This window comes from Salmo trutta, unplaced genomic scaffold (genome assembly GCF_901001165.1).
Source record: "Salmo trutta unplaced genomic scaffold, fSalTru1.1, whole genome shotgun sequence".
Lineage (NCBI taxonomy): Eukaryota > Metazoa > Chordata > Actinopteri > Salmoniformes > Salmonidae > Salmo > Salmo trutta.
The window spans coordinates 65001-90000 of NW_021822850.1; the positions used below are offsets into that span (position 1 = coordinate 65001).

At 43.8% G+C, this 25000-nt stretch overlaps 34 non-coding genes and 2 pseudogenes across 34 annotated transcripts in view; all 36 read right to left on the reverse strand.

Annotated features, from left to right (window-relative positions):
• Positions 1-4564: 4564 nt before the first annotated feature.
• LOC115185602 (5S ribosomal RNA) lies at positions 4565-4683 on the reverse strand. Its single transcript, XR_003875240.1, has one exon. It is a non-coding gene; the product is annotated as a 5S ribosomal RNA (ribosomal RNA).
• A 409-nt stretch (positions 4684-5092) lies between these two features.
• LOC115185790 (5S ribosomal RNA) lies at positions 5093-5211 on the reverse strand. Its single transcript, XR_003875395.1, has one exon. It is a non-coding gene; the product is annotated as a 5S ribosomal RNA (ribosomal RNA).
• Positions 5212-5620: 409 nt separating this feature from the next.
• On the reverse strand, positions 5621-5739 carry LOC115185603 (5S ribosomal RNA). The gene has a single exon (XR_003875241.1). It is a non-coding gene; the product is annotated as a 5S ribosomal RNA (ribosomal RNA).
• Positions 5740-6148: 409 nt separating this feature from the next.
• On the reverse strand, positions 6149-6267 carry LOC115185684 (5S ribosomal RNA). The gene has a single exon (XR_003875318.1). It is a non-coding gene; the product is annotated as a 5S ribosomal RNA (ribosomal RNA).
• A 161-nt stretch (positions 6268-6428) lies between these two features.
• Positions 6429-6547, reverse strand: LOC115185604 (5S ribosomal RNA). The gene has a single exon (XR_003875242.1). It is a non-coding gene; the product is annotated as a 5S ribosomal RNA (ribosomal RNA).
• Positions 6548-6708: 161 nt separating this feature from the next.
• Positions 6709-6827, reverse strand: LOC115185605 (5S ribosomal RNA). Its single transcript, XR_003875243.1, has one exon. It is a non-coding gene; the product is annotated as a 5S ribosomal RNA (ribosomal RNA).
• A 409-nt stretch (positions 6828-7236) lies between these two features.
• LOC115185606 (5S ribosomal RNA) lies at positions 7237-7355 on the reverse strand. The gene has a single exon (XR_003875244.1). It is a non-coding gene; the product is annotated as a 5S ribosomal RNA (ribosomal RNA).
• Positions 7356-7765: 410 nt separating this feature from the next.
• Positions 7766-7884, reverse strand: LOC115185701 (5S ribosomal RNA). Its single transcript, XR_003875334.1, has one exon. It is a non-coding gene; the product is annotated as a 5S ribosomal RNA (ribosomal RNA).
• A 160-nt stretch (positions 7885-8044) lies between these two features.
• Positions 8045-8163, reverse strand: LOC115185607 (5S ribosomal RNA). Its single transcript, XR_003875245.1, has one exon. It is a non-coding gene; the product is annotated as a 5S ribosomal RNA (ribosomal RNA).
• A 403-nt stretch (positions 8164-8566) lies between these two features.
• Positions 8567-8687, reverse strand: LOC115185744 (uncharacterized; annotated as a pseudogene).
• A 161-nt stretch (positions 8688-8848) lies between these two features.
• LOC115185608 (5S ribosomal RNA) lies at positions 8849-8967 on the reverse strand. The gene has a single exon (XR_003875246.1). It is a non-coding gene; the product is annotated as a 5S ribosomal RNA (ribosomal RNA).
• A 409-nt stretch (positions 8968-9376) lies between these two features.
• Positions 9377-9495, reverse strand: LOC115185610 (5S ribosomal RNA). The gene has a single exon (XR_003875248.1). It is a non-coding gene; the product is annotated as a 5S ribosomal RNA (ribosomal RNA).
• Positions 9496-9656: 161 nt separating this feature from the next.
• LOC115185611 (5S ribosomal RNA) lies at positions 9657-9775 on the reverse strand. The gene has a single exon (XR_003875249.1). It is a non-coding gene; the product is annotated as a 5S ribosomal RNA (ribosomal RNA).
• A 409-nt stretch (positions 9776-10184) lies between these two features.
• On the reverse strand, positions 10185-10303 carry LOC115185612 (5S ribosomal RNA). Its single transcript, XR_003875250.1, has one exon. It is a non-coding gene; the product is annotated as a 5S ribosomal RNA (ribosomal RNA).
• Positions 10304-10712: 409 nt separating this feature from the next.
• Positions 10713-10831, reverse strand: LOC115185613 (5S ribosomal RNA). The gene has a single exon (XR_003875251.1). It is a non-coding gene; the product is annotated as a 5S ribosomal RNA (ribosomal RNA).
• Positions 10832-10992: 161 nt separating this feature from the next.
• On the reverse strand, positions 10993-11111 carry LOC115185614 (5S ribosomal RNA). The gene has a single exon (XR_003875252.1). It is a non-coding gene; the product is annotated as a 5S ribosomal RNA (ribosomal RNA).
• A 161-nt stretch (positions 11112-11272) lies between these two features.
• On the reverse strand, positions 11273-11391 carry LOC115185685 (5S ribosomal RNA). Its single transcript, XR_003875319.1, has one exon. It is a non-coding gene; the product is annotated as a 5S ribosomal RNA (ribosomal RNA).
• Positions 11392-11800: 409 nt separating this feature from the next.
• Positions 11801-11919, reverse strand: LOC115185686 (5S ribosomal RNA). Its single transcript, XR_003875320.1, has one exon. It is a non-coding gene; the product is annotated as a 5S ribosomal RNA (ribosomal RNA).
• A 161-nt stretch (positions 11920-12080) lies between these two features.
• LOC115185615 (5S ribosomal RNA) lies at positions 12081-12199 on the reverse strand. Its single transcript, XR_003875253.1, has one exon. It is a non-coding gene; the product is annotated as a 5S ribosomal RNA (ribosomal RNA).
• A 161-nt stretch (positions 12200-12360) lies between these two features.
• On the reverse strand, positions 12361-12479 carry LOC115185540 (5S ribosomal RNA). The gene has a single exon (XR_003875179.1). It is a non-coding gene; the product is annotated as a 5S ribosomal RNA (ribosomal RNA).
• Positions 12480-12640: 161 nt separating this feature from the next.
• Positions 12641-12759, reverse strand: LOC115185638 (5S ribosomal RNA). The gene has a single exon (XR_003875275.1). It is a non-coding gene; the product is annotated as a 5S ribosomal RNA (ribosomal RNA).
• A 409-nt stretch (positions 12760-13168) lies between these two features.
• LOC115185616 (5S ribosomal RNA) lies at positions 13169-13287 on the reverse strand. The gene has a single exon (XR_003875254.1). It is a non-coding gene; the product is annotated as a 5S ribosomal RNA (ribosomal RNA).
• A 409-nt stretch (positions 13288-13696) lies between these two features.
• On the reverse strand, positions 13697-13815 carry LOC115185687 (5S ribosomal RNA). The gene has a single exon (XR_003875321.1). It is a non-coding gene; the product is annotated as a 5S ribosomal RNA (ribosomal RNA).
• Positions 13816-14224: 409 nt separating this feature from the next.
• Positions 14225-14343, reverse strand: LOC115185640 (5S ribosomal RNA). The gene has a single exon (XR_003875277.1). It is a non-coding gene; the product is annotated as a 5S ribosomal RNA (ribosomal RNA).
• A 161-nt stretch (positions 14344-14504) lies between these two features.
• Positions 14505-14623, reverse strand: LOC115185739 (uncharacterized; annotated as a pseudogene).
• A 410-nt stretch (positions 14624-15033) lies between these two features.
• Positions 15034-15152, reverse strand: LOC115185692 (5S ribosomal RNA). The gene has a single exon (XR_003875326.1). It is a non-coding gene; the product is annotated as a 5S ribosomal RNA (ribosomal RNA).
• A 161-nt stretch (positions 15153-15313) lies between these two features.
• LOC115185710 (5S ribosomal RNA) lies at positions 15314-15432 on the reverse strand. The gene has a single exon (XR_003875343.1). It is a non-coding gene; the product is annotated as a 5S ribosomal RNA (ribosomal RNA).
• A 409-nt stretch (positions 15433-15841) lies between these two features.
• Positions 15842-15960, reverse strand: LOC115185617 (5S ribosomal RNA). The gene has a single exon (XR_003875255.1). It is a non-coding gene; the product is annotated as a 5S ribosomal RNA (ribosomal RNA).
• A 161-nt stretch (positions 15961-16121) lies between these two features.
• On the reverse strand, positions 16122-16240 carry LOC115185693 (5S ribosomal RNA). Its single transcript, XR_003875327.1, has one exon. It is a non-coding gene; the product is annotated as a 5S ribosomal RNA (ribosomal RNA).
• A 161-nt stretch (positions 16241-16401) lies between these two features.
• On the reverse strand, positions 16402-16520 carry LOC115185641 (5S ribosomal RNA). Its single transcript, XR_003875278.1, has one exon. It is a non-coding gene; the product is annotated as a 5S ribosomal RNA (ribosomal RNA).
• Positions 16521-16929: 409 nt separating this feature from the next.
• On the reverse strand, positions 16930-17048 carry LOC115185618 (5S ribosomal RNA). Its single transcript, XR_003875256.1, has one exon. It is a non-coding gene; the product is annotated as a 5S ribosomal RNA (ribosomal RNA).
• Positions 17049-17457: 409 nt separating this feature from the next.
• On the reverse strand, positions 17458-17576 carry LOC115185619 (5S ribosomal RNA). The gene has a single exon (XR_003875257.1). It is a non-coding gene; the product is annotated as a 5S ribosomal RNA (ribosomal RNA).
• Positions 17577-17737: 161 nt separating this feature from the next.
• Positions 17738-17856, reverse strand: LOC115185694 (5S ribosomal RNA). The gene has a single exon (XR_003875328.1). It is a non-coding gene; the product is annotated as a 5S ribosomal RNA (ribosomal RNA).
• Positions 17857-24142: 6286 nt separating this feature from the next.
• LOC115185621 (5S ribosomal RNA) lies at positions 24143-24261 on the reverse strand. The gene has a single exon (XR_003875259.1). It is a non-coding gene; the product is annotated as a 5S ribosomal RNA (ribosomal RNA).
• A 409-nt stretch (positions 24262-24670) lies between these two features.
• LOC115185622 (5S ribosomal RNA) lies at positions 24671-24789 on the reverse strand. Its single transcript, XR_003875260.1, has one exon. It is a non-coding gene; the product is annotated as a 5S ribosomal RNA (ribosomal RNA).
• Positions 24790-24950: 161 nt separating this feature from the next.
• Positions 24951-25000, reverse strand: part of LOC115185534 (5S ribosomal RNA) — a 119-nt gene continuing 69 nt past the window's right edge. Inside the window, exon 1 of the ribosomal RNA XR_003875173.1 lies at positions 24951-25000. This exon is cut by the window's right edge and continues 69 nt beyond it. This is a non-coding gene — a ribosomal RNA (5S ribosomal RNA).

A 25000-nucleotide genomic window follows, 5' to 3' on the forward strand; every position in this document is an offset into this window, starting at 1 on the left:
CCCTCATAAGCACCTTACTCTCCAGCATCTTTCCCTCAGATTGCAGCAATGGGTTCATAAAAACCGGTAGATTCAAAATCACCCCAATAGAGTCACACTCATAGCTAACCTGCGGTAAAAACTCTGCCCAGGCCCTGAACACCTCCTGATAAAAGGCAGGCACCTCTGCATACATGCTAGGCTTTAAACACATTAACAACCCATAATCTCCGCATCCTCCACTCCTATGCAACCAATGTCTGAAAAACTCCTTCCACCCCTGACCCTCCTCCCCGTACAAAAACTGTTTCACTCTCTTAACCCGTATGGCTTTTAACTTAACCTCCAGATCTACTAATCTCAACCCACCCCTATCATAATCTGCTATCATCACATCATGAGCAATTTTCACACCCTTCCCACCCCACAGGAACCCAGACACTACATTATTAATTTCCTTCAGAGCCCATACAGGCATGTCCAGAACCCCTAAAGTATATACACATTTTGACATCAACAGAGCATTCACCACCACCACTTTCCCCCTCAATTTTAATTTCCTTTGTTTCCAGTAATTCAAGGTCGACTTCATTTTATTAATCACCCCTGTCCAAGTAAAGTCTCTCGCCTCCAGCTCATCTACCCCAATATTCACACCCAAAATTCTCAAATGTTCTGTAACAGTCTTAAAAGGAATGTTACTTGTAGACACAACCGTATCAGAAACGCATAACATTTCAGATTTTTCAACATTCACCTTAGCCCCAGAAGCTCTCCCATACACATCAAAACACTTCATCAGACAATTCACACTCCCTCCATCCCGCACAGTACAGGTGGTATCATCAGCGTAATGATGCAGCACACTAACGCCACCCCCCGGCAGGTCTACTCCATGCACTCCTCTATCACGCTTAACAAAAGCAGCCAAAGGCTCAACTGATATGCTGTACAGCAAAGCAGACAGTGGACAACCCTGCCTAACAGACCTGCCCAGGGGAAAGGGATCAGTCAGCACACCATTACACTTAACGACACTGCTAGCTGACCCATACAAAAGCTTCACCCATTCTTTTATACGAGGCCCAAACCCAAATTTTGCCATGGTCTCTAACAGGAACCGATGCTCCACCCGATCAAAGGCTTTATTCAGATCCATACAGAGCACCACCCCACCCACATCCCCCATATGCCTCACTACATCCCGGATAGTGCAGAGGGTGTCAACTATATCCCTCCCCGGTACCCCATAGGCCTGAGTAGGTGCTATAATGCTACCCATCACCTTTTTCAACCTATTGGCCATTACCTTAGCCAGCACCTTATTGTCAGAGTTCAAAAGGGTTATCGGTCTGTAGTTCTCAAGTTTCAGTCGACTTCCCTTCCTTTTGTACACCACATTCAACACCCCCAAAGCTAATGATTCTGGGACTTCCCTCCTCTCCTCCATACACTCAAATACACGCAGCATCAGTGGGGCTAGTATGTCACTAAACTCACGGTAAAACTCTGCAGTCAGACCATCTGAACCTGGGCTCTTATTCAAATTCAGGCCTAAGATTGCAGCTTTAACCTCTGCCAATGTAAAATCGGCATCACACATCTCCACATCATCAGTTGACACCCTTACCTCCACTGCTTCTAGCACACTTCTCATACACACCTCATCCACCCCGCCTGAAGTAAATAAACCTTTATAAAAAGAATGCACTGTATTCAAAATACCTTCCAAATCTGTCACCCTCTCCCCCCGCTCATTTAAAAGCTCAGTTAGAAAACTCCTTTCCTGCTTCCGCCTTTCTAACCCCAGAAAAAAAGCAGTACTCCTCTCCCCCTCCACTACATACTGCGCTCTACTCCTCACCACTGCCCCCATACACCTATGCCTCTCTAAGACCTTCAACTCCTCCCGCAGCCTCAGGTAATCTGCAATATCATATCCTGGACAATTTTCTATCTTTTCTAACTCAAATATCAGGTGGGACTTAAGAATCCTCTCTTCCCTCCTTCTTACCACACTAGCCTGTCTTGCACAATATATTGCCAGCCGCTTGAACTCCCCTTTTAAACCTTCCCACCACACACACACATCAGACTCAAACAGAGGATCTGACATGGCCTCATTCACACACACTTTCACTGCTCCCTTAAACCCCTCATCCTTCAGCAGACTGGCATTAAGACACCACAACCCCCCCACCCTCCCCTCCCTCGACGCACCCAGCCGGAAAAGCAGAGCATCATGGTCACTAAAAAATGTGTGGGAATACTCTACCCCCACAACCAAGTTCGCAACCGCTCTATGAGCAAGACACAAATCTATGCGTGACTGCCTGAGCTCTCCCCTCACCACTTGTCTGCGAGAGAACACCCGCTTATCTGGATTCCTCTCCCTCCATATATCCACCAAATCCTCATCCTGCATTACCTTTAATAGTGCGCCACGAGAAGAGTCAGAGCCAAAATGTGCGCTACTTGAGGCATCCAACCTATCCATCCATACATTAAAATCTCCAACAAGCAGACAGTTTCTCCCACATAATCCCCCCATAGACATAAACAAAACCCTTCTCTCAATTTCAGTATTAGGAGCATACACATTGTACAATGAATAATCCACACCTTTAAACGTGAAACCCACTCCCACCATTCGACCTTCATTATCAGCACATAACAAACTTAAATTAGACACAACATCTTGTTTAACCAAAATAGCTACTCCACATGCACGCACAGTACCATTACTCACGTACATTTGTCCATTCCATCGCTGTCTTACGTTATCCATATACGGCTCAGTCCAGTGAGTCTCCTGAAGACATAATATGTCTGCACAGAAAGCTTCCAACACCAGCTCTAGCTTTTCTTTGCTACGAAGTCCATTGGTGTTGATAGAGACAACTCTCACCATAACGGATACATAGAGGAGGAAATCAATCCAGTCCGTCATGATAGATCTTTTACCCTTTTCTTCTTCTTGGCTATCAGGTTCTTTTTATTATCCCTCCGCTCAGATTGTATAAACTCCATCTCTTCCCCCGTCATCTCTTCTCCAGACCCTTTACGCTTGTAAGAATCATCCCGAGCAGGAGCCATCTCCTGAGAAGAGCCTCCCGGGACTACAGACACCTTCGGGTTCTCCACCGCACCCCCAGAATCCGAAGCCAATGCCGCTCCAGTTGCTTCTCCCGTACACCCCGCTACCCCCTCCTCTCCACCAGGAACGCCCTCCATCTCCACACCGTCTAGGCTTGAACTGATATCCTTCCCCTTGGAGACCTCCTTTCCCACAGGACATGGCCCCTTCTCTTCTTCATCCTCCGACTGCCTCTGGTCTTCTTCATCCTCCATCCGTCTCTGGGACTCCTCCCCCATCCTCATTTCCTCCCCAGATTCCTCCATCTCGCTCTCCTCCACACCATCCCCGCTGATTACCTGATTTGACAATCCAGGAGCTCCATCACCCTGGGTACAGGAGCACTGCCTAACACTCCTCCCGCAACCAACACAACCGCGTTCTCTTCTCCCATTACACTCTCTTGCGTAATGCCCCTGCTCACCACACTTATGACAGGCAAAATCAGGGCAATCACGTAGAACGTGTCCTGGCTGAATACAAAGTCTGCAAACCTTGACCTGACGGTCGTGTATCACTCTGAAATACTCTGTCCCTTCCAACGTCTCAAATTTGGTCGAATATGGCAGCGAGCGCACAGTGTCTGTGAATTTCACTTTACAGAAGCGCGTACCATCTGCAACTTCTGTCCCCGGCCAGAAGCGCCTCTTCACTGGTGACACCGCAGACACACCCCATGCTCTAAGCCGTTCCAGGATGACCTCGTCTGTTATGTACACTGGAAGGTTTAAGAAAGATACGACCATTTCATCAAGTGATAGATCCTTAGCCATGATACGGCAGTTCCGAATTTTAAAACCATCTATCAGCTTTTCTTTTCCTCTCACACTTGACAATGTCACTTCATATCGATTTTCGGCTTTGAACCGACATCCGCACACCAGTCCACAAACTTCCTTAATCCCGCTCAATAACTCCATCATAGTAATTTTTTCTTCACCCATAATTTCCACAGCAACTGTTAAGGTCTTTTCATAATTTTGCGTCTGTCTAATTGTAGAACCATTATCTATATTTCCTTTGCTCGTCATTCTTTTGTCTGCATGGGTCGAAGCCATTGTATCCAAAACGACTGGAGGAAAGTCCCCCAAACAGCAATATGCTGCCGGGGAACACAACCAAACAAATGCTCAAACTTATTCAATAAACAAAAATGAGATTGAACTAAAAACCACCAAGAAATCAAACAAAACACTCTGGAGCAAACACTCAACCTTAGCTCAATCAGCAACACCTGTCTCACTCTCCAGCACAGGAAGGGCGTACCCAGGCTGGTATGGCCGTAAACGATAAACAATCTCTTGGTACAACATATATAGTCAAAGTGAGTCTGATAAACAGACTGCATTTTGCAGCAGGAAGCTGCATTTAGTCAATTCATCATTAAATGCTTACTACAAGGCAGTGTTGCTGATGAAATAGTGTAAGAGCACACCCTCGTGGACAAAAAGCTTACAGCACCTGGTATTCCCAGGCGGTCTCCCATCCAAGTACTAACCAGGCCCGACCCTGCTTAGCTTCCGAGATCAGACGAGATCGGGCGTACCCAGGCTGGTATGGCCGTAAACGATAAACAATCTCTTGGTACAACATATATAGTCAAAGTGAGTCTGATAAACAGACATTGCATTTTCACCAATTAGATAAGCAGCTTGAACTTTGTGTCACTGAAAAAGTAGAAGAAATTACAAACACTGTAGCCATCACTTTATAGCACAGGTAGTTGGATAAAATACAAACTTTATTTCTTTTCATCATTTGAACAGGGTAAGGGAGCACAAAGCACACACAACCTGCATTCAGCAACAATGTTATTATTTGTCTTATAAATACAAGGCAGATGCTAACTGACAACACACGGAACTTTGATCCTATTAAAAAGGCAGGAAGCTGCATTTAGTCAATTCATCATTAAATGCTTACTACAATGCAGTGTTGCTGATGAAATAGTGTGAGAGCACACCCTCGTGGACAAAAAGCTTACAGCACCTGGTATTCCCAGGCGGTCTCCCATCCAAGTACTAACCAGGCCCAACCCTGCTTAGCTTCCGAGATCAGACGAGATCGGGCGTACCCAGGCTGGTATGGCCGTAAACGATAAACAATCTCTTGGTACAACATATATAGTCAAAGTGAGTCTGATAAACAGACATTGCATTTTCACCAATTAGATAAGCAGCTTGAACTTTGTGTCACTGAAAAAGTAGAAGAAATTACAAACACTGTAGCCATCACTTTATAGCACAGGTAGTTGGATAAAATACAAACTTTATTTCTTTTCATCATTTGAACAGGGTAAGGGAGCACAAAGCACACACAAGCTGCATTCAGCAACAATGTTATTATTTGTCTTATAAATACAAGGCAGATGCTAACTGACAACACACGGAACTTTGATCCTATTAAAAAGGCAGGAAGCTGCATTTAGTCAATTCATCATTAAATGCTTACTACAATGCAGTGTTGCTGATGAAATAGTGTAAGAGCACACCCTCGTGGACAAAAAGCTTACAGCACCTGGTATTCCCAGGCGGTCTCCCATCCAAGTACTAACCAGGCCCGACCCTGCTTAGCTTCCGAGATCAGACGAGATCGGGCGTACCCAGGCTGGTATGGCCGTAAACGATAAACAATCTCTTGGTACAACATATATAGTCAAAGTGAGTCTGATAAACAGACATTGCATTTTCACCAATTAGATAAGCAGCTTGAACTTTGTGTCACTGAAAAAGTAGAAGAAATTACAAACACTGTAGCCATCACTTTATAGCACAGGTAGTTGGATAAAATACAAACTTTATTTCTTTTCATCATTTGAACAGGGTAAGGGAGCACAAAGCACACACAAGCTGCATTCAGCAACAATGTTATTATTTGTCTTATAAATACAAGGCAGATGCTAACTGACAACACACGGAACTTTGATCCTATTAAAAAGGCAGGAAGCTGCATTTAGTCAATTCATCATTAAATGCTTACTACAAGGCAGTGTTGCTGATGAAATAGTGTAAGAGCACACCCTCGTGGACAAAAACCTTACAGCACCTGGTATTCCCAGGCGGTCTCCCATCCAAGTACTAACCAGGCCCGACCCTGCTTAGCTTCCGAGATCAGACGAGATCGGGCGTACCCAGGCTGGTATGGCCGTAAACGATAAACAATCTCTTGGTACAACATATATAGTCAAAGTGAGTCTGATAAACAGACTGCATTTTGCAGCAGGAAGCTGCATTTAGTCAATTCATCATTAAATGCTTACTACAAGGCAGTGTTGCTGATGAAATAGTGTAAGAGCACACCCTCGTGGACAAAAAGCTTACAGCACCTGGTATTCCCAGGCGGTCTCCCATCCAAGTACTAACCAGGCCCGACCCTGCTTAGCTTCCGAGATCAGACGAGATCGGGCGTACCCAGGCTGGTATGGCCGTAAACGATAAACAATCTCTTGGTACAACATATATAGTCAAAGTGAGTCTGATAAACAGACTGCATTTTGCAGCAGGAAGCTGCATTTAGTCAATTCATCATTAAATGCTTACTACAAGGCAGTGTTGCTGATGAAATAGTGTAAGAGCACACCCTCGTGGACAAAAAGCTTACAGCACCTGGTATTCCCAGGCGGTCTCCCATCCAAGTACTAACCAGGCCCGACCCTGCTTAGCTTCCGAGATCAGACGAGATCGGGCGTACCCAGGCTGGTATGGCCGTAAACGATAAACAATCTCTTGGTACAACATATATAGTCAAAGTGAGTCTGATAAACAGACATTGCATTTTCACCAATTAGATAAGCAGCTTGAACTTTGTGTCACTGAAAAAGTAGAAGAAATTACAAACACTGTAGCCATCACTTTATAGCACAGGTAGTTGGATAAAATACAAACTTTATTTCTTTTCATCATTTGAACAGGGTAAGGGAGCACAAAGCACACACAAGCTGCATTCAGCAACAATGTTATTATTTGTCTTATAAATACAAGGCAGATGCTAACTGACAACACACGGAACTTTGATCCTATTAAAAAGGCAGGAAGCTGCATTTAGTCAATTCATCATTAAATGCTTACTACAATGCAGTGTTGCTGATGAAATAGTGTAAGAGCACACCCTCGTGGACAAAAAGCTTACAGCACCTGGTATTCCCAGGCGGTCTCCCATCCAAGTACTAACCAGGCCCGACCCTGCTTAGCTTCCGAGATCAGACGAGATCGGGCGTACCCAGGCTGGTATGGCCGTAAACGATAAACAATCTCTTGGTACAACATATATAGTCAAAGTGAGTCTGATAAACAGACATTGCATTTTCACCAATTAGATAAGCAGCTTGAACTTTGTGTCACTGAAAAAGTAGAAGAAATTACAAACACTGTAGCCATCACTTTATAGCACAGGTAGTTGGATAAAATACAAACTTTATTTCTTTTCATCATTTGAACAGGGTAAGGGAGCACAAAGCACACACAAGCTGCATTCAGCAACAATGTTATTATTTGTCTTATAAATACAAGGCAGATGCTAACTGACAACACACGGAACTTTGATCCTATTTAAAAAGGCAGGAAGCTGCATTTAGTCAATTCATCATTAAATGCTTACTACAATGCAGTGTTGCTGATGAAATAGTGTAAGAGCACACCCTCGTGGACAAAAAGCTTACAGCACCTGGTATTCCCAGGCGGTCTCCCATCCAAGTACTAACCAGGCCCGACCCTGCTTAGCTTCCAAGATCAGACGAGATCGGGCATACCCAGGCTGGTATGGCCGTAAACGATAAACAATCTCTTGGTACAACATATATAGTCAAAGTGAGTCTGATAAACAGACTGCATTTTGCAGCAGGAAGCTGCATTTAGTCAATTCATCATTAATGCTTACTACAAGGCAGTGTTGCTGATGAAATAGTGTAAGAGCACACCCTCGTGGACAAAAAGCTTACAGCACCTGGTATTCCCAGGCGGTCTCCCATCCAAGTACTAACCAGGCCCGACCCTGCTTAGCTTCCGAGATCAGACGAGATCGGGCGTACCCAGGCTGGTATGGCCGTAAACGATAAACAATCTCTTGGTAGAACATATAGTCAAAGTGAGTCTGATAACAGACATTGCATTTTCACCAATTAGATAAGCAGCTTGAACTTTGTGTCACTGAAAAAGGAGAAGAAATTACAAACACTGTAGCCATCACTTTATAGCACAGGTAGTTGGATAAAATACAAACTTTATTTCTTTTCATCATTTGAACAGGGTAAGGGAGCACAAAGCACACAAGCTGCATTCAGCAACAATATTATTATTTGTCTTATAAATACAAGGCAGATGCTAACTGACAAACACACGGAACTTTGATCCTATTAAAAAGGCAGGAAGCTGCATTTAGTCAATCATCATTAAATGCTTACTACAAGGCAGTGTTGCTGATGAAATAGTGTAAGAGCACACCACGTGGACAAAAAGCTTACAGCACCTGGTATTCCCAGGCAGTCTCCCCATCCAAGTACTAACCAGGGCCCGACCCTGCTTAGCTTCCGAGATCAGACGAGATCGGGCGTACCCAGGCTGGTATGGCCGTAAACGATAAACAATCTCTGGTACAACATATATAGTCAAAGTGAGTCTGATAAACAGGACTGCATTTTGCAGCAGGAAGCTGCATTTAGTCAATTCATCATTAAATGCTTACTACAAGGCAGTGTTGCTGATGAAATAGTGTAAGAGCACACCCTCGTGGACAAAAAGCTTACAGCACCTGGTATTCCCAGGCGGTCTCCCATCCAAGTACTAACCAGGCCCGACCCTGCTTAGCTTCCGAGATCAGACGAGATCGGGCGTACCCAGGCTGGTATGGCCGTAAACGATAAACAATCTCTTGGTACAACATATATAGTCAAAGTGAGTCTGATAAACAGACATTGCATTTTCACCAATTAGATAAGCAGCTTGAACTTTGTGTCACTGAAAAAGTAGAAGAAATTACAAACACTGTAGCCATCACTTTATAGCACAGGTAGTTGGATAAAATACAAACTTTATTTCTTTTCATCATTTGAACAGGGTAAGGGAGCACAAAGCACACACAAGCTGCATTCAGCAACAATGTTATTATTTGTCTTATAAATACAAGGCAGATGCTAACTGACAACACACGGAACTTTGATCCTATTAAAAAGGCAGGAAGCTGCATTTAGTCAATTCATCATTAAATGCTTACTACAAGGCAGTGTTGCTGATGAAATAGTGTAAGAGCACACCCTCGTGGACAAAAAGCTTACAGCACCTGGTATTCCCAGGCGGTCTCCCATCCAAGTACTAACCAGGCCCGACCCTGCTTAGCTTCCGAGATCAGACGAGATCGGGCGTACCCAGGCTGGTATGGCCGTAAACGATAAACAATCTCTTGGTACAACATATATAGTCAAAGTGAGTCTGATAAACAGACTGCATTTTGCAGCAGGAAGCTGCATTTAGTCAATTCATCATTAAATGCTTACTACAAGGCAGTGTTGCTGATGAAATAGTGTAAGAGCACACCCTCGTGGACAAAAAGCTTACAGCACCTGGTATTCCCAGGCGGTCTCCCATCCAAGTACTAACCAGGCCCGACCCTGCTTAGCTTCCGAGATCAGACGAGATCGGGCGTACCCAGGCTGGTATGGCCGTAAACGATAAACAATCTCTTGGTACAACATATATAGTCAAAGTGAGTCTGATAAACAGACATTGCATTTTCACCAATTAGATAAGCAGCTTGAACTTTGTGTCACTGAAAAAGTAGAAGAAATTACAAACACTGTAGCCATCACTTTATAGCACAGGTAGTTGGATAAAATACAAACTTTATTTCTTTTCATCATTTGAACAGGGTAAGGGAGCACAAAGCACACACAACCTGCATTCAGCAACAATGTTATTATTTGTCTTATAAATACAAGGCAGATGCTAACTGACAACACACGGAACTTTGATCCTATTAAAAAGGCAGGAAGCTGCATTTAGTCAATTCATCATTAAATGCTTACTACAATGCAGTGTTGCTGATGAAATAGTGTAAGAGCACACCCTCGTGGACAAAAAGCTTACAGCACCTGGTATTCCCAGGCGGTCTCCCATCCAAGTACTAACCAGGCCCGACCCTGCTTAGCTTCCGAGATCAGACGAGATCGGGCGTACCCAGGCTGGTATGGCCGTAAACGATAAACAATCTCTTGGTACAACATATATAGTCAAAGTGAGTCTGATAAACAGACATTGCATTTTCACCAATTAGATAAGCAGCTTGAACTTTGTGTCACTGAAAAAGTAGAAGAAATTACAAACACTGTAGCCATCACTTTATAGCACAGGTAGTTGGATAAAATACAAACTTTATTTCTTTTCATCATTTGAACAGGGTAAGGGAGCACAAAGCACACACAAGCTGCATTCAGCAACAATGTTATTATTTGTCTTATAAATACAAGGCAGATGCTAACTGACAACACACGGAACTTTGATCCTATTAAAAAGGCAGGAAGCTGCATTTAGTCAATTCATCATTAAATGCTTACTACAATGCAGTGTTGCTGATGAAATAGTGTAAGAGCACACCCTCGTGGACAAAAAGCTTACAGCACCTGGTATTCCCAGGCGGTCTCCCATCCAAGTACTAACCAGGCCCGACCCTGCTTAGCTTCCGAGATCAGACGAGATCGGGCGTACCCAGGCTGGTATGGCCGTAAACGATAAACAATCTCTTGGTACAACATATATAGTCAAAGTGAGTCTGATAAACAGACTGCATTTTGCAGCAGGAAGCTGCATTTAGTCAATTCATCATTAAATGCTTACTACAAGGCAGTGTTGCTGATGAAATAGTGTAAGAGCACACCCTCGTGGACAAAAAGCTTACAGCACCTGGTATTCCCAGGCGGTCTCCCATCCAAGTACTAACCAGGCCCGACCCTGCTTAGCTTCCGAGATCAGACGAGATCGGGCGTACCCAGGCTGGTATGGCCGTAAACGATAAACAATCTCTTGGTACAACATATATAGTCAAAGTGAGTCTGATAAACAGACTGCATTTTGCAGCAGGAAGCTGCATTTAGTCAATTCATCATTAAATGCTTACTACAAGGCAGTGTTGCTGATGAAATAGTGTAAGAGCACACCCTCGTGGACAAAAACCTTACAGCACCTGGTATTCCCAGGCGGTCTCCCATCCAAGTACTAACCAGGCCCGACCCTGCTTAGCTTCCGAGATCAGACGAGATCGGGCGTACCCAGGCTGGTATGGCCGTAAACGATAAACAATCTCTTGGTACAACATATATAGTCAAAGTGAGTCTGATAAACAGACATTGCATTTTCACCAATTAGATAAGCAGCTTGAACTTTGTGTCACTGAAAAAGTAGAAGAAATTACAAACACTGTAGCCATCACTTTATAGCACAGGTAGTTGGATAAAATACAAACTTTATTTCTTTTCATCATTTGAACAGGGTAAGGGAGCACAAAGCACACACAAGCTGCATTCAGCAACAATGTTATTATTTGTCTTATAAATACAAGGCAGATGCTAACTGACAACACACGGAACTTTGATCCTATTAAAAAGGCAGGAAGCTGCATTTAGTCAATTCATCATTAAATGCTTACTACAAGGCAGTGTTGCTGATGAAATAGTGTAAGAGCACACCCTCGTGGACAAAAACCTTACAGCACCTGGTATTCCCAGGCGGTCTCCCATCCAAGTACTAACCAGGCCCGACCCTGCTTAGCTTCCGAGATCAGACGAGATCGGGCGTACCCAGGCTGGTATGGCCGTAAACGATAAACAATCTCTTGGTACAACATATATAGTCAAAGTGAGTCTGATAAACAGACTGCATTTTGCAGCAGGAAGCTGCATTTAGTCAATTCATCATTAAATGCTTACTACAAGGCAGTGTTGCTGATGAAATAGTGTAAGAGCACACCCTCGTGGACAAAAAGCTTACAGCACCTGGTATTCCCAGGCGGTCTCCCATCCAAGTACTAACCAGGCCCGACCCTGCTTAGCTTCCGAGATCAGACGAGATCGGGCGTACCCAGGCTGGTATGGCCGTAAACGATAAACAATCTCTTGGTACAACATATATAGTCAAAGTGAGTCTGATAAACAGACTGCATTTTGCAGCAGGAAGCTGCATTTAGTCAATTCATCATTAAATGCTTACTACAAGGCAGTGTTGCTGATGAAATAGTGTAAGAGCACACCCTCGTGGACAAAAAGCTTACAGCACCTGGTATTCCCAGGCGGTCTCCCATCCAAGTACTAACCAGGCCCAACCCTGCTTAGCTTCCGAGATCAGACGAGATCGGGCGTACCCAGGCTGGTATGGCCGTAAACGATAAACAATCTCTTGGTACAACATATATAGTCAAAGTGATTCTGATAAACAGACTGCATTTTGCAGCAGGAAGCTGCATTTAGTCAATTCATCATTAAATGCTTACTACAAGGCAGTGTTGCTGATGAAATAGTGTAAGAGCACACCCTCGTGGACAAAAAGCTTACAGCACCTGGTATTCCCAGGCGGTCTCCCATTCAAGTACTAACCAGGCCCAACCCTGCTTAGCTTCCGAGATCAGACGAGATCGGGCGTACCCAGGCTGGTATGGCCGTAAACGATAAACAATCTCTTGGTACAACATATATAGTCAAAGTGAGTCTGATAAACAGACATTGCATTTTCACCAATTAGATAAGCAGCTTGAACTTTGTGTCACTGAAAAAGTAGAAGAAATTACAAACACTGTAGCCATCACTTTATAGCACAGGTAGTTGGATAAAATACAAACTTTATTTCTTTTCATCATTTGAACAGGGTAAGGGAGCACAAAGCACACACAACCTGCATTCAGCAACAATGTTATTATTTGTCTTATAAATACAAGGCAGATGCTAACTGACAACACACGGAACTTTGATCCTATTAAAAAGGCAGGAAGCTGCATTTAGTCAATTCATCATTAAATGCTTACTACAATGCAGTGTTGCTGATGAAATAGTGTAAGAGCACACCCTCGTGGACAAAAAGCTTACAGCACCTGGTATTCCCAGGCGGTCTCCCATCCAAGTACTAACCAGGCCCGACCCTGCTTAGCTTCCGAGATCAGACGAGATCGGGCGTACCCAGGCTGGTATGGCCGTAAACGATAAACAATCTCTTGGTACAACATATATAGTCAAAGTGAGTCTGATAAACAGACATTGCATTTTCACCAATTAGATAAGCAGCTTGAACTTTGTGTCACTGAAAAAGTAGAAGAAATTACAAACACTGTAGCCATCACTTTATAGCACAGGTAGTTGGATAAAATACAAACTTTATTTCTTTTCATCATTTGAACAGGGTAAGGGAGCACAAAGCACACACAAGCTGCATTCAGCAACAATGTTATTATTTGTCTTATAAATACAAGGCAGATGCTAACTGACAACACACGGAACTTTGATCCTATTAAAAAGGCAGGAAGCTGCATTTAGTCAATTCATCATTAAATGCTTACTACAATGCAGTGTTGCTGATGAAATAGTGTAAGAGCACACCCTCGTGGACAAAAACCTTACAGCACCTGGTATTCCCAGGCGGTCTCCCATCCAAGTACTAACCAGGCCCGACCCTGCTTAGCTTCCGAGATCAGACGAGATCGGGCGTACCCAGGCTGGTATGGCCGTAAACGATAAACAATCTCTTGGTACAACATATATAGTCAAAGTGAGTCTGATAAACAGACATTGCATTTTCACCAATTAGATAAGCAGCTTGAACTTTGTGTCACTGAAAAAGTAGAAGAAATTACAAACACTGTAGCCATCACTTTATAGCACAGGTAGTTGGATAAAATACAAACTTTATTTCTTTTCATCATTTGAACAGGGTAAGGGAGCACAAAGCACACACAAGCTGCATTCAGCAACAATGTTATTATTTGTCTTATAAATACAAGGCAGATGCTAACTGACAACACACGGAACTTTGATCCTATTAAAAAGGCAGGAAGCTGCATTTAGTCAATTCATCATTAAATGCTTACTACAATGCAGTGTTGCTGATGAAATAGTGTAAGAGCACACCCTCGTGGACAAAAAGCTTACAGCACCTGGTATTCCCAGGCGGTCTCCCATCCAAGTACTAACCAGGCCCGACCCTGCTTAACTTCCGAGATCAGAGGAGATCGGGCGTACCCAGGCTGGTATGGCCGTAAACGATAAACAATCTCTTGGTACAACATATATAGTCAAAGTGAGTCTGATAAACAGACTGCATTTTGCAGCAGGAAGCTGCATTTAGTCAATTCATCATTAAATGCTTACTACAAGGCAGTGTTGCTGATGAAATAGTGTAAGAGCACACCCTCGTGGACAAAAAGCTTAAAGCACCTGGTATTCCCAGGCGGTCTCCCATCCAAGTACTAACCAGGCACAACCCTGCTTAGCTTCTGAGATCAGACGAGATCGGGCGTATCCAGGCTGGTATGGCCGTAAACAATAAACAATCTCTTGGTACAACATATATAGTCAAAGTGAGTCTGATAAACAGACATTGCATTTTCACCAATTAGATAAGCAGCTTGAACTTTGTGTCACTGAAAAAGTAGAAGAAATTACAAACACTGTAGCCATCACTTTATAGCACAGGAAGTTGGATAAAATACAAACTTTATTTCTTTTCATCATTTGAACAGGGTAAGGGAGCACAAAGCACACACAAGCTGCATTCAGCAACAATGTTATTATTTGTCTTATAAATACAAGGCAGATGCTAACTGACAACACACGGAACTTTGATCCTATTAAAAAGGCAGGAAGCTGCATTTAGTCAATTCATCATTAAATGCTTACTACAATGCAGTGTTGCTGATGAAATAGTGTAAGAGCACACCCTTCGTGGACAAAAAGCTTACAGCACCTGGTATTCCCAGGCGGTCTCCCATCCAAGTACTAACCAGGCCCGACCCTGCTTAGCTTCCGAGATCAGACGAGATCTGGCGTACCCAGGCTGGTATGGCCGTAAACGATAAACAATCTCTTGGTACAACATATATAGTCAAAGTGAGTCTGATAAACAGACTGCATTTTGCAGCAGGAAGCTGCATTTAGTCAATTCATCATTAAATGCTTACTACAAGGCAGTGTTGCTGATGAAATAGTGTAAGAGCACACCCTCGTGGACAAAAAGCTTAAAGCACCTGGTATTCCCAGGCGGTCTCCCATCCAAGTACTAACCAGGCCCAACCCTGCTTAGCTTCTGAGATCAGACGAGATCGGGCGTATCCAGGCTGGTATGGCCGTAAACGATAAACAATCTCTTGGTACAACATATATAGTCAAAGTGAGTCTGATAAACAGACATTGCATTTTCACCAATTAGATAAGCAGCTTGAACTTTGTGTCACTGAAAAAGTAGAAGAAATTACAAACACTGTAGCCATCACTTTATAGCACAGGAAGTTGGATAAAATACAAACTTTATTTCTTTTCATCATTTGAACAGGGTAAGGGAGCACAAAGCACACACAAGCTGCATTCAGCAACAATGTTATTATTTGTCTTATAAATACAAGGCAGATGCTAACTGACAACACACGGAACTTTGATCCTATTAAAAAGGCAGGAAGCTGCATTTAGTCAATTCATCATTAAATGCTTACTACAATGCAGTGTTGCTGATGAAATAGTGTAAGAGCACACCTTCGTGGACAAAAAGCTTACAGCACCTGGTATTCCCAGGCGGTCTCCCATCCAAGTACTAACCAGGCCCGACCCTGCTTAGCTTCCGAGATCAGACGAGATCGGGCGTACCCAGGCTGGTATGGCCGTAAACGATAAACAATCTCTTGGTACAACATATATAGTCAAAGTGAGTCTGATAAACAGACTGCATTTTGCAGCAGGAAGCTGCATTTAGTCAATTCATCATTAAACGCTTACTACAAGGCAGTGTTGCTGATGAAATAGTGTAAGAGCACACCCTCGTGGACAAAAAGCTTAAAGCACCTGGTATTCCCAGGCGGTCTCCCATCCAAGTACTAACCAGGCCCAACCCTGCTTAGCTTCCGAGATCAGACGAGATCGGGCGTACCCAGGCTGGTATGGCCGTAAACGATAAACAATCTCTTGGTACAACATATATAGTCAAAGTGAGTCTGATAAACAGACTGCATTTTGCAGCAGGAAGCTGCATTTAGTCAATTCATCATTAAATGCTTACTACAAGGCAGTGTTGCTGATGAAATAGTGTAAGAGCACACCCTCGTGGACAAAAAGCTTACAGCACCTGGTATTCCCAGGCGGTCTCCCATCCAAGTACTAACCAGGCCCAACCCTGCTTAGCTTCTGAGATCAGACGAGATCGGGCGTATCCAGGCTGGTATGGCCGTAAACGATAAACAATCTCTTGGTACAACATATATAGTCAAAGTGAGTCTGATAAACAGACATTGCATTTTCACCAATTAGATAAGCAGCTTGAACTTTGTGTCACTGAAAAAGTAGAAGAAATTACAAACACTGTAGCCATCACTTTATAGCACAGGTAGTTGGATAAAATACAAACTTTATTTCTTTTCATCATTTGAACAGGGTAAGGGAGCACAAAGCACACACAAGCTGCATTCAGCAACAATGTTATTATTTGTCTTATAAATACAAGGCAGATGCTAACTGACAACACACGGAACTTTGATCCTATTAAAAAGGCAGGAAGCTGCATTTAGTCAATTCATCATTAAATGCTTACTACAATGCAGTGTTGCTGATGAAATAGTGTAAGAGCACACCCTCGTGGACAAAAAGCTTACAGCACCTGGTATTCCCAGGCGGTCTCCCATCCAAGTACTAACCAGGCCCGACCCTGCTTAGCTTCCGAGATCAGACGAGATCGGGCGTACCCAGGCTGGTATGGCCGTAAACGATAAACAATCTCTTGGTACAACATATATAGTCAAAGTGAGTCTGATAAACAGACATTGCATTTTCACCAATTAGATAAGCAGCTTGAACTTTGTGTCACTGAAAAAGTAGAAGAAATTACAAACACTGTAGCCATCACTTTATAGCACAGGAAGTTGGATAAAATACAAACTTTATTTCTTTTCATCATTTGAACAGGGTAAGGGAGCACAAAGCACACACAAGCTGCATTCAGCAACAATGTTATTATTTGTCTTATAAATACAAGGCAGATGCTAACTGACAACACACGGAACTTTGATCCTATTAAAAAGGCAGGAAGCTGCATTTAGTCAATTCATCATTAAATGCTTACTACAATGCAGTGTTGCTGATGAAATAGTGTAAGAGCACACCTTCGTGGACAAAAAGCTTACAGCACCTGGTATTCCCAGGCGGTCTCCCATCCAAGTACTAACCAGGCCCGACCCTGCTTAGCTTCCGAGATCAGACGAGATCGGGCGTACCCAGGCTGGTATGGCCGTAAACGATAAACAATCTCTTGGTACAACATATATAGTCAAAGTGAGTCTGATAAACAGACTGCATTTTGCAGCAGGAAGCTGCATTTAGTCAATTCATCATTAAACGCTTACTACAAGGCAGTGTTGCTGATGAAATAGTGTAAGAGCACACCCTCGTGGACAAAAAGCTTAAAGCACCTGGTATTCCCAGGCGGTCTCCCATCCAAGTACTAACCAGGCCCAACCCTGCTTAGCTTCCGAGATCAGACGAGATCGGGCGTACCCAGGCTGGTATGGCCGTAAACGATAAACAATCTCTTGGTACAACATATATAGTCAAAGTGAGTCTGATAAACAGACATTGCATTTTCACCAATTAGATAAGCAGCTTGAACTTTGTGTCACTGAAAAAGTAGAAGAAATTACAAACACTGTAGCCATCACTTTATAGCACAGGTAGTTGGATAAAATACAAACTTTATTTCTTTTCATCATTTGAACAGGGTAAGGGAGCACAAAGCACACACAACCTGCATTCAGCAACAATGTTATTATTTGTCTTATAAATACAAGGCAGATGCTAACTGACAACACACGGAACTTTGATCCTATTAAAAAGGCAGGAAGCTGCATTTAGTCAATTCATCATTAAATGCTTACTACAATGCAGTGTTGCTGATGAAATAGTGTAAGAGCACACCCTCGTGGACAAAAAGCTTACAGCACCTGGTATTCCCAGGCGGTCTCCCATCCAAGTACTAACCAGGCCCGACCCTGCTTAGCTTCCGAGATCAGACGAGATCGGGCGTACCTTTTTTTTTTTTTTTTTTTTTTTATTATAAAAATCTTATTTTACAATTTTTCAATTCAATATGCAAAACCTTCAATCAACACAAGACTAAACATCGGTAGGCATCCAATTTTACCCACTATCAAATAAAACCAAACAAAATAAAAATTCCAAACCAACTTCATACAAACATTACATACAAGACTAAGATAAAACAAATTCCATGAAATTAGAGAGGTTAAAAGCAACCCCCTATCAAATAAAAACTAAGAAATTCTCAAAAACAATTTTTTTAAATGATTGATGATATCTCTCCAAAACTTTGCACATCAAAACCCATACACCAAACCTCCATCCTCCCCCACAGCAATGAATCCACAATCCTTCACAAACACACTTTCAAAATCCTTCTGCCTAGACCTATGCATCAATCCCACATCCTTCTTGACCATACCTTCAAACACCTTCCACACTGTCACCCTCTTGCCCTCAAACCTTGCCAAGTTCCTCCTCGAATATACAGCATACCTTGCATGTGACAGCATAAAATTCAATAATTCAATATTCACCCCCTTCACATGCTGACACACTCCAAACAATACCAAACACCTCCAATCCACCCCTCCTATTAACTCTACTCCCCAGTACCTTTCTAGCATGTCCCTCAACCTCACATAGAACCCAGCTACCTCGACACACTCAAACATCATGTGCATCAGATTTTCATCCATAACTCTACATACGTCACACACACGAGACACTGACCTGTCTACCTGATGTAACACCACCTTGGTAAACACCCGATTGTGCCTCAACATAAAATCAAAATGTGTACATTCAAGACTGTTGAGCCTCACTACCATCTTCTCCCACAACCGCTCCACATCCAACCCTGGAAACACTTGCCTCCACACTTTCTCAGATGCAGGCGCCTTGACCTTCCTGGTAAGAAGAGCCCAGTAGAAGGCCCTCACCTTGGTAGAGGATAAGGCTTGCACAGACTCCCCACATTTCACCTGCATCTCAGGCAAAGTCTCTAATACCCCCTTACTCATGTGATTGTCCAGCAGCCTCACCCACTCCCTTGGAAAACACTCCTTTATCCTCTCATACATTCTCAACACCGTCCCTTTCCTGACATCCTCATCTACACTCCAGACAGTATCTAATATCGCCTGATCAGGCAGGAACCCCGGCACCACCTCATACCTAAAGTCCCTCACTCTTATCATACCTGCCCTCATAAGCACCTTACTCTCCAGCATCTTTCCCTCAGATTGCAGCAATGGGTTCATAAAAACCGGTAGATTCAAAATCACCCCAATAGAGTCACACTCATAGCTAACCTGCGGTAAAAACTCTGCCCAGGCCCTGAACACCTCCTGATAAAAGGCAGGCACCTCTGCATACATGCTAGGCTTTAAACACATTAACAACCCATAATCTCCGCATCCTCCACTCCTATGCAACCAATGTCTGAAAAACTCCTTCCACCCCTGACCCTCCTCCCCGTACAAAAACTGTTTCACTCTCTTAACCCGTATGGCTTTTAACTTAACCTCCAGATCTACTAATCTCAACCCACCCCTATCATAATCTGCTATCATCACATCATGAGCAATTTTCACACCCTTCCCACCCCACAGGAACCCAGACACTACATTATTAATTTCCTTCAGAGCCCATACAGGCATGTCCAGAACCCCTAAAGTATATACACATTTTGACATCAACAGAGCATTCACCACCACCACTTTCCCCCTCAATTTTAATTTCCTTTGTTTCCAGTAATTCAAGGTCGACTTCATTTTATTAATCACCCCTGTCCAAGTAAAGTCTCTCGCCTCCAGCTCATCTACCCCAATATTCACACCCAAAATTCTCAAATGTTCTGTAACAGTCTTAAAAGGAATGTTACTTGTAGACACAACCGTATCAGAAACGCATAACATTTCAGATTTTTCAACATTCACCTTAGCCCCAGAAGCTCTCCCATACACATCAAAACACTTCATCAGACAATTCACACTCCCTCCATCCCGCACAGTACAGGTGGTATCATCAGCGTAATGATGCAGCACACTAACGCCACCCCCCGGCAGGTCTACTCCATGCACTCCTCTATCACGCTTAACAAAAGCAGCCAAAGGCTCAACTGATATGCTGTACAGCAAAGCAGACAGTGGACAACCCTGCCTAACAGACCTGCCCAGGGGAAAGGGATCAGTCAGCACACCATTACACTTAACGACACTGCTAGCTGACCCATACAAAAGCTTCACCCATTCTTTTATACGAGGCCCAAACCCAAATTTTGCCATGGTCTCTAACAGGAACCGATGCTCCACCCGATCAAAGGCTTTATTCAGATCCATACAGAGCACCACCCCACCCACATCCCCCATATGCCTCACTACATCCCGGATAGTGCAGAGGGTGTCAACTATATCCCTCCCCGGTACCCCATAGGCCTGAGTAGGTGCTATAATGCTACCCATCACCTTTTTCAACCTATTGGCCATTACCTTAGCCAGCACCTTATTGTCAGAGTTCAAAAGGGTTATCGGTCTGTAGTTCTCAAGTTTCAGTCGACTTCCCTTCCTTTTGTACACCACATTCAACACCCCCAAAGCTAATGATTCTGGGACTTCCCTCCTCTCCTCCATACACTCAAATACACGCAGCATCAGTGGGGCTAGTATGTCACTAAACTCACGGTAAAACTCTGCAGTCAGACCATCTGAACCTGGGCTCTTATTCAAATTCAGGCCTAAGATTGCAGCTTTAACCTCTGCCAATGTAAAATCGGCATCACACATCTCCACATCATCAGTTGACACCCTTACCTCCACTGCTTCTAGCACACTTCTCATACACACCTCATCCACCCCGCCTGAAGTAAATAAACCTTTATAAAAAGAATGCACTGTATTCAAAATACCTTCCAAATCTGTCACCCTCTCCCCCCGCTCATTTAAAAGCTCAGTTAGAAAACTCCTTTCCTGCTTCCGCCTTTCTAACCCCAGAAAAAAAGCAGTACTCCTCTCCCCCTCCACTACATACTGCGCTCTACTCCTCACCACTGCCCCCATACACCTATGCCTCTCTAAGATCTTCAACTCCTCCCGCAGCCTCTGGTAATCTGCAATATCATATCCTGGACAATTTTCTATCTTTTCTAACTCAAATATCAGGTGGGACTTAAGAATCCTCTCTTCCCTCCTTCTTACCACACTAGCCTGTCTTGCACAATATATTGCCAGCCGCTTGAACTCCCCTTTTAAACCTTCCCACCACACACACACATCAGACTCAAACAGAGGATCTGACATGGCCTCATTCACACACTCTTTCACTGCTCCCTTAAACCCCTCATCCTTCAGCAGACTGGCATTAAGACACCACAACCCCCCCACCCTCCCCTCCCTCGACGCACCCAGCCGGAAAAGCAGAGCATCATGGTCACTAAAAAATGTGTGGGAATACTCTACCCCCACAACCAAGTTCGCAACCGCTCTATGAGCAAGACACAAATCTATGCGTGACTGCCTGAGCTCTCCCCTCACCACTTGTCTGCGAGAGAACACCCGCTTATCTGGATTCTTCTCCCTCCATATATCCACCAAATCCTCATCCTGCATTACCTTTAATAGTGCGCCACGAGAAGAGTCAGAGCCAAAATGTGCGCTACTTGAGGCATCCAACCTATCCATCCATACATTAAAATCTCCAACAAGCAGACAGTTTCTCCCACATAATCCCCCCATAGACATAAACAAAACCCTTCTCTCAATTTCAGTATTAGGAGCATACACATTGTACAATGAATAATCCACACCTTTAAACGTGAAACCCACTCCCACCATTCGACCTTCATTATCAGCACATAACAAACTTAAATTAGACACAACATCTTGTTTAACCAAAATAGCTACTCCACATGCACGCACAGTACCATTACTCACGTACATTTGTCCATTCCATCGCTGTCTTACGTTATCCATATACGGCTCAGTCCAGTGAGTCTCCTGAAGACATAATATGTCTGCACAGAAGGCTTCCAACACCAGCTCTAGCTTTTCTTTGCTACGAAGTCCATTGGTGTTGATAGAGACAACTCTCACCATAACGGATACATAGAGGAGGAAATCAATCCAGTCCGTCATGATAGATCTTTTACCCTTTTCTTCTTCTTGGCTATCAGGTTCTTTTTATTATCCCTCCGCTCAGATTGTATAAACTCCATCTCTTCCCCCGTCATCTCTTCTCCAGACCCTTTACGCTTGTAAGAATCATCCCGAGCAGGAGCCATCTCCTGAGAATAGCCTCCCGGGACTACAGACACCTTCGGGTTCTCCACCGCACCCCCAGAATCCGAAGCCAATGCCGCTCCAGTTGCTTCTCCCGTACACCCCGCTACCCCCTCCTCTCCACCAGGAACGCCCTCCATCTCCACACCGTCTAGGCTTGAACTGATATCCTTCCCCTTGGAGACCTCCTTTCCCACAGGACATGGCCCCTTCTCTTCTTCATCCTCCGACTGCCTCTGGTCTTCTTCATCCTCCATCCGTCTCTGGGACTCCTCCCCCATCCTCATTTCCTCCCCAGATTCCTCCATCTCGCTCTCCTCCACACCATCCCCGCTGATTACCTGATTTGACAATCCAGGAGCTCCATCACCCTGGGTACAGGAGCACTGCCTAACACTCCTCCCGCAACCAACACAACCGCGTTCTCTTCTCCCATTACACTCTCTTGCGTAATGCCCCTGCTCACCACACTTATGACAGGCAAAATCAGGGCAATCACGTAGAACGTGTCCTGGCTGAATACAAAGTCTGCAAACCTTGACCTGACGGTCGTGTATCACTCTGAAATACTCTGTCCCTTCCAACGTCTCAAATTTGGTCGAATATGGCAGCGAGCGCACAGTGTCTGTGAATTTCACTTTACAGAAGCGCGTACCATCTGCAACTTCTGTCCCCGGCCAGAAGCGCCTCTTCACTGGTGACACCGCAGACACACCCCATGCTCTAAGCCGTTCCAGGATTACCTCGTCTGTTATGTACACTGGAAGGTTTAAGAAAGATACGACCATTTCATCAAGTGACAGATCCTTAGCCATGATACGGCAGTTCCGAATTTTAAAACCATCGATCAGCTTTTCTTTTCCTCTCACACTTGACAATGTCACTTCATATCGATTTTCGGCTTTGAACCGACATCCGCACACCAGTCCACAAACTTCCTTGATCCCGCTCAATAACTCCATCATAGTAATTTTTTCTTCACCCATAATTTCCACAGCAACTGTTAAGGTCTTTTCATAATTTTGCGTCTGTCTAATTGTAGAACCATTATCTATATTTCCTTTGCTCGTCATTCTTTTGTCTGCATGGGTCGAAGCCATTGTATCCAAAACGACTGGAGGAAAGTCCCCCAAACAGCAATATGCTGCCGGGGAACACAACCAAACAAATGCTCAAACTTATTCAATAAAGAAAAATGAGTTTGAACTAAAAACCACCAAGAAATCAAACAAAACACTCTGGAGCAAACACTCAACCTTAGCTCAATCAGCAACACCTGTCTCACTCTCCAGCACAGGAAGGGCGTACCCAGGCTGGTATGGCCGTAAACGATAAACAATCTCTTGGTACAACATATATAGTCAAAGTGAGTCTGATAAACAGACTGCATTTTGCAGCAGGAAGCTGCATTTAGTCAATTCATCATTAAATGCTTACTACAAGGCAGTGTTGCTGATGAAATAGTGTAAGAGCACACCCTCGTGGACAAAAAGCTTACAGCACCTGGTATTCCCAGGCGGTCTCCCATCCAAGTACTAACCAGGCCCGACCCTGCTTAGCTTCCGAGATCAGACGAGATCGGGCGTACCCAGGCTGGTATGGCCGTAAACGATAAACAATCTCTTGGTACAACATATATAGTCAAAGTGAGTCTGATAAACAGACATTGCATTTTCACCAATTAGATAAGCAGCTTGAACTTTGTGTCACTGAAAAAGTAGAAGAAATTACAAACACTGTAGCCATCACTTTATAGCACAGGTAGTTGGATAAAATACAAACTTTATTTCTTTTCATCATTTGAACAGGGTAAGGGAGCACAAAGCACACACAAGCTGCATTCAGCAACAATGTTATTATTTGTCTTATAAATACAAGGCAGATGCTAACTGACAACACACGGAACTTTGATCCTATTAAAAAGGCAGGAAGCTGCATTTAGTCAATTCATCATTAAATGCTTACTACAAGGCAGTGTTGCTGATGAAATAGTGTAAGAGCACACCCTCGTGGACAAAAAGCTTACAGCACCTGGTATTCCCAGGCGGTCTCCCATCCAAGTACTAACCAGGCCCGACCCTGCTTAGCTTCCGAGATCAGACGAGATCGGGCGTACCCAGGCTGGTATGGCCGTAAACGATAAACAATCTCTTGGTACAACATATATAGTCAAAGTGAGTCTGATAAACAGACTGCATTTTGCAGCAGGAAGCTGCATTTAGTCAATTCATCATTAAATGCTTACTACAAGGCAGTGTTGCTGATGAAATAGTGTAAGAGCACACCCTCGTGGACAAAAAGCTTACAGCACCTGGTATTCCCAGGCGGTCTCCCATCCAAGTACTAACC